The sequence below is a fragment of the Camelina sativa genome, chromosome 8 (assembly GCF_000633955.1).
Source record: "Camelina sativa cultivar DH55 chromosome 8, Cs, whole genome shotgun sequence".
In the NCBI taxonomy this organism is placed as follows: Eukaryota; Viridiplantae; Streptophyta; class Magnoliopsida; order Brassicales; family Brassicaceae; genus Camelina; species Camelina sativa.
Genome location: NC_025692.1, coordinates 6,851,494 through 6,857,995, shown reverse-complemented (window position 1 = coordinate 6,857,995; position 6,502 = coordinate 6,851,494). Strand labels below are relative to the sequence as shown.

Below are 6,502 nucleotides of genomic sequence, written 5' to 3'. Positions count from 1 at the left end.
TCTCTGCTTCCAGGGGTTTGTCTTGTATACCTTCTCTTTTCCCTACATCTTCTTTTCTCTAACTGGCTCTGGCAACCTCTCTGTTTTCACGGGTTTGTCTTCTTTCTTGGTCTGCTTCTTCTTGAAGCAGCTTAGACATCCTGTAGACATTTTTCTAGGGGTGGACAGATGAGTTTTTTGAACAAACAGTATGTGCTTCCGTGCTTGTTTGTGTAACTTAAAGAAGGTGTATACCAGAGACAAAGACCTTGAAAATGTTTAATCTTCAGTATGAGAGAAAGAGACCTGTATTTTGGCTGAATTATTATTACTTAGTCGTATTTCTTTGACTTGAGAAAATGCGGAAGCTTCCTTTATTCCACAACTCACTTTCTACGAAATTAACATATATACCCGTGACTTTTACAAAATTATATTTTCTGTAATAACAAAAATTATTTTACTAAATATAGCACAAATTTTGTTTGCTATATAATTTTTAATTTGGTATAAATATGGAAAAATAATTGTCAGTTATTTGAAGTATACGCCAATACATCGCCGCACATACAAACAATATAAATATCTTGTTAACTACGTGAACTATTGTCATCACATAAGAACATCCATAAACAAACATATGTTATGTGTACAACACCATAAACATTCAACTTTGGTGTTTGGTTGGCCGGAATCCGGTGTTGACCAGTATAGACCGACGTTTACCACTGTTAACCGGCGTTGACCAGAAAAAATATTCAAATATTTTTTTCTTTTTTCCTAAAAATAATAAAATATTTTCTTTTTATGTATTTTTGATAAATAAATAAAAGTATAAATGATTTGTATAATTTAGAAATACAAAATATAACAACAAAAAAATACTAGAAAATTATATACAAAAAAAATATATATGACAAACAAAATTTGTGGTATATCTAGTACCCCTAACTAATTTTGGTAATACTGAAAATATACCAAAATAATATAATAAAACTACACTACCAACATTTTATGTGAAGTAGATATTTTCATAAAACTATAACAAATATATACATTTTCCTTTGAAATTGTTTTTTTTATTTTGTATTTTCAAATGTGGGGGTTTTAATTTTTTTTCCTTTTTATTTATTTATAAGATTATATCATTTGAAATATATCCAAGGCATTGCCAACTATTTCTTTGCTTTTACAAAACCAACCTTTGATTTTACAAAATCAACTTTTGATTTTGAAGTATCTTCTAGATATATGTCTTTCATGTAAATTAATAGAAATTTTCTTATTTTCTTCCTTTTTTTCTTATTAAAACAAAGAAATAGTTGGCAATGTCTTGGTACATGAAAGAATTTTTCTTATTTTCTTCCTTTTTTTCTTATTAAAACAAAGAAATAGTTGGCAATTTCTTGGATATATTTCAAATGACATAATATTATAAATAAGTAAAAAGAGAAAAAATATTTAAACCCCCACCTTTGAAAATATAAAATAAAAAATGATTTTCAAAAGAAAAGATATATATTTGTTATAATTTTATGAAAAAATCTACTACACATAAAAATTTTGGTGGTATAGTTTTATTATATTATTTTGGTGAATTTTCTGTATTAACAAAATAAGTAACTAGAAATACCACAAATTTTGTTTGTCATATAATTTTTATTTTTTTTTGGGTATATAATTTTTTTTATATTTTTGTCATATAAATTTTTGTTTTTTTTTTAACTTTGTAAATTATACAAATCATTTTTATTTTTTATTTATTTATCAAAAATACATAGAAACAAAAAAAATATTATTAGGAAAAAAAACCAAAAAAAAATTGAATATTTTTTCTGGTCAACACTGGTCAACGTCGGTCAACACTGTCAATGATGGATTTTGACCAACAATACACCGGAGTTGAAAGTTTATGGTGCTATACACATAACCTATGTTTGTTTATGGATGTCCTTATGTAATGATAATAGTTCATGTAGTTAACTAGACATTTATATTGTTTGTATGTATGGTCATCTATTGGGGTGTACTTGTGACAATCCGTCCATGGACCCCACTAGCCTCACTTCTAGTTGCCCCCATAGGCTGGCCCTGCAGGTAGGCCTGGGCACTAATACTTGTTACCCATATTCGACCTGTTACTCGGCTCGTACCCGTCCCGAAAAAAAGGGTACCCGCAGCTTTACGGTCGAGTAAAGGGTATTAGTTTAGTTTTCAATACCTGTCCCGTTACTCGTCCTTTTACCCGTTTTGTTACCCGACCCGTAAATACCCTTTAATATTTTGTATTAATATTATTTATTATTAATTTATAAATATATTATAGAGTTAAAGTTAAAGCCTAAGTTTAAAGAGTCCAACTGAGATGATATATACGACGCCCAATTGAATTAATATTTTATTTTTATTTTTTAAGTTTGTAATTTTCTAATTTTTGGACCTATATATTGCATATATTTATGAAATTATTATTGCAATTTTTGACAATTTTTTTATCAGATATTCATTTTTCCGGGTAAGGGTAAAGGGTCGGGTATTTAAAGGGTCAACTATTTTTTCGGGGGTACCCGTTAGTTAAGGGTCGAGTACGAGTAATTTTTTTCTATTACTCGTTAGGATCGGGTTGGGTAAAGGGTATGAGAAAATTCAAGGGTACCCGTCCCGTGCCCAGCCCTACCCCTGCAGAGCATCGATCCTAACCTGTCAATTGGTGGCAACTTGTTTGTGGGAAGGTTGTTAAAGGGTGAGGGACCAGGGTTCGAGGAACGTCTGATGCACTAATAACCTACTGGTGGATTTGGATATCCACGGTGATGGGTTAGGATCGATGCCCTGTAGGGCCAACCTATGGGGGCAACTAGCAGTGATGCTAGTGGAGTCCACGGACGGGTTGTCACAATACTTTAAGTAGCTGGCAATCATTTTTCCTATAATTTTCTTGTATTGTTTATCTTATAATTTTTTATTGTTATATTTTGTTTTTTTTTAAATTATACAAATCATTTATTATTTTTATTTATTTATCAGAAGTACATAAAACAAAATTATTTTTAGGAAAAAAGAAAAAATATATATTTTTCAGGTCAACGCTAGTCAATGCCGGTCAACACCGGATTGTGACCAACAAAACACTGGAGTTGAATATTTATGGTGTTGTACATATAACCTATGTTTGTTTATGCATGTATTTATGTAATGTCAATAGGTCATGTAGTTAACAAAACATTTATATTGTTTGTATGTGTGGTCATGTGTTGACGTATACTTCAGATAGCTGGCAATCATTTTTCCAAAAAATATCAACAAGCTTCGATCAATTACAATTTTTTTTTCCAATACACTTTCTAATCGATGTATATGACAAAAACAAATTAATGGAAAGCAAGAAATGGAATGAGTATTTGAAAAAGGTTTGACAAATAGTGGTGTGGTGTAGGAGAAAATTTAGGGATTTTTTGATTTTTTGTTTCATAAATTTTTTTAAAAAAATATATGTACAAAAAATCAGAGGAAATTGCGTTTTTTATCTTTTAAATTGAGAATAGTTTTTTACTAATTCTAGTTAATTTTTAAAATTATGAACAAATCCTGGCACAACTCTATTGGTGATGTGACTTGTGCTTTTAACTTGTGACAGAAGTAAAATAAGTACTTACCATATTTTCCGCCTTCGTCTCTCAAATCCTCCATTAGGTCTTTGTCTTCACCGTTTACCGGTTTACGTGATCATAATCATCAACTGTAATCGCTAGAGTTTAGCAAATATTCCTGGTACGTGGGCTATTGGGCCAGGCTGCATCATCCTGGTACGTGGAAGAGAGAGACGACTACTCAAGAAGAAGAGAAGAAGTTGAGAATAAAACATTTATTGGCAGTAAGATTATAATCCTGTATTTTATAATGGAAACTAAATTTCTAATTCGTTTAGCAAAACACTTAAGATAATTTCCTAATTCAAAACACTTTTTCTTTTCTATTTTTTTTGTTTTTGTTTTTGTTGACGTAGGTTTCAGAGGGTTTTAACTTTTAACTTTGTTTTTGTTTGTTAAAAGGTACTCAAATTAAAAGAGAGAAAGCATGAAGCATACTTGTCTGTTTACTACCCATTCTTGTTCATTGCTCTATAAAACTTCCAAAAGGTTATCATATTTGAGAATTTTTTTTAATGTCAAATATGAAAAAATTTAAGCATGTAAATCTCAACAATGAATATGCTTTCATTTGTACTTTTTAGCATTAATTAATTCTTTCAACCATTGTTGATAATTACCATAGTGTACATTTAACAAAATTTATTTTATATATCAATACCATTATACCATAACAATTCCCACAACAAAACAAAACTTATTTGTAAATACTTTGACTTATTTTGAGAGTTTCATAAATCTAAAATTCTGGAGTCAAACTTTAAATGTTATTGGTTATGTTAAGCTTTTGATGATATAGTCCATAAAGAATGGCTTTACATATTTTAAAGTCACAACCATGATTCTAAATCTCTACACTAAATATAAAAGGTAAAAGTCTACAGTTACCTACATTTTCAACCAATCATCAACACCATATATCTTTTCATGTCTCTTATAGTTACCTATATAAAGTTTTTTTCAAAACAAACCAATCCTTTATAGGTCCTATTAGGATGATAAATATCTCTACATTTCTCTTTGGCTTGTTCCTTTTTTTCAGGTATTCATTTTAAAATTTCCTATTTTATAAAAGTTGTAGATGTTCATATATTCTGATTAAAAGAGAAAGCATGCTATATTTTAGCAAATGGTTGACTCAAAATAAGATTTTGGAAGAGTTGAATGACTATTCATCTCATTTTTTACCATTTGAGATGAATAAGTTGAAAAATTATTCAACTCAGTCAACCAAAAAAACTGAAAATGAACAAATTATAAAAAAAAATTGTTCCACATATTCATCTACTATTTCGTAGAGGAGTGAGTTGAATGATATTCAACTTTTTTTGTTAAACTCAAATTTTTGTAATCATTCAACTAAATGCAACTTTTTGCACCCTTAATATTTTTTAAAAATAAAACTTGATTTTCAAAAAATTATCACCAAATAGGAATTTTATTAAACGAAATAGCAAATGCGGATGTGTGTGACACTCCACTAGGAGGATCATGTGCAGACTGTGCTGCAAGGTGTTCATCGTCGGTTAAGGGTTCGATTGGAAGTTATTGTGATGAGGAAGGTTCATGCATTTGCCACTACCATTGTGAGCAATGTCGCAAATCATTCAGGTTCATCAGATTAGGGTGTACGAACCAACAATGTCAAACGATTTGCGATGAAATGCTATATGACCGAGCTGTGGATATCCATGGTTACTGTAACAGGGGGCAATCACCTCAGGACAAACACCACTTGCATATGTGAATATAAAAGTACAGATTGTTAGAAAACTTGAAAGAGAGAACTCAAAGTGTCTAATGATGTATCTCTATGTTAACAATAATGATATTGCAAAATTTAAAGAGACATGTTATTAAAAAAATCAAAGTATTTGACATTAATTTGTGTAATTCTTTTATATGTATATTTTCGTTTTCCAATTTTCACAATTTAAACATTGTTTATTTTTGCAACAACAACCGTTATTACTATTTTGAATGTTTCACACTAACCAAAACTGTCGAGTCATGGGACCAACCAAACTTAGCCAAAATCAATCCACCAAACACAAAGCACCATAGAGGCAGGCTTCAATCGGATTGGGTGTAGTCAGTTTTAATCCGTTAAAAACAATAAAAATAGATAAAGACAAAAAGAAATCTTTCATTCATCCCCAGTCTAGCCATTGATGCATCATCCACATTCGCATACTCGAAGAAAACCTGCAGTTGCGTACATCATTAGAATACATAGGACTTAGTTGAGAGTCTTTAAAAAAATCTTTCATACATAGGATAGCCAAAACTGATTAAAACTATTTTAAAAGAGAAAAAGTGAACTGATATACCGAACCTTTCCAACTCCTGGTGTGGGATCATTACTTGGATAGGTCGTGGAATCACAATATTCACTAAGTTACCTGGACATCAAACAATTCATTAGTGTTCTTGAAATATTCTTATATAAGCGTAATTAAGCGCTAATGACAAAAGCAAAATAAATACTTACCATATTTTCCACCTTTGTTTCTCAAATCCTCCATTAAGTCTTCGTCTTCATGCATCTACGACTTTTTTAAAATAAAACTTCTGATTTTATATGATAGATCATAGTTTAGGGTACAAGGTGCCTTAGCGACAACGAAAAACTGGGATGAACAAACCCGGTACATGGACCAAATAAAGAAAAAAGAAAATTAGGTAGAGTAGCTTCGAAACCATATCTCAAAGAGGCCTTGGAGCTTTGGTTTGTTATTCCTAGCTAGGCAGGTGTTTCGAATCCTTTTGTCAAGGTGAGAGAAGATACCTTCCACCGGAGTGCGGGTGTTGGTGTATAAACGCGTGTTACTTTCATGCCATATTGTGTACACGACGGCCTATGCAACCAAGAG

At 30.7% G+C, this 6,502-nt stretch overlaps 1 long non-coding RNA gene across 1 annotated transcript; it reads right to left on the bottom strand.

The window, feature by feature from the left end:
• LOC104706543 lies at nucleotides 5,668-6,207 on the bottom strand. Its single transcript, XR_754454.2, has 3 exons — nucleotides 6,121-6,207; nucleotides 5,965-6,031; nucleotides 5,668-5,834 (listed from the first exon to the last, which is right to left on the bottom strand). It is a non-coding gene; the product is annotated as an uncharacterized LOC104706543 (long non-coding RNA).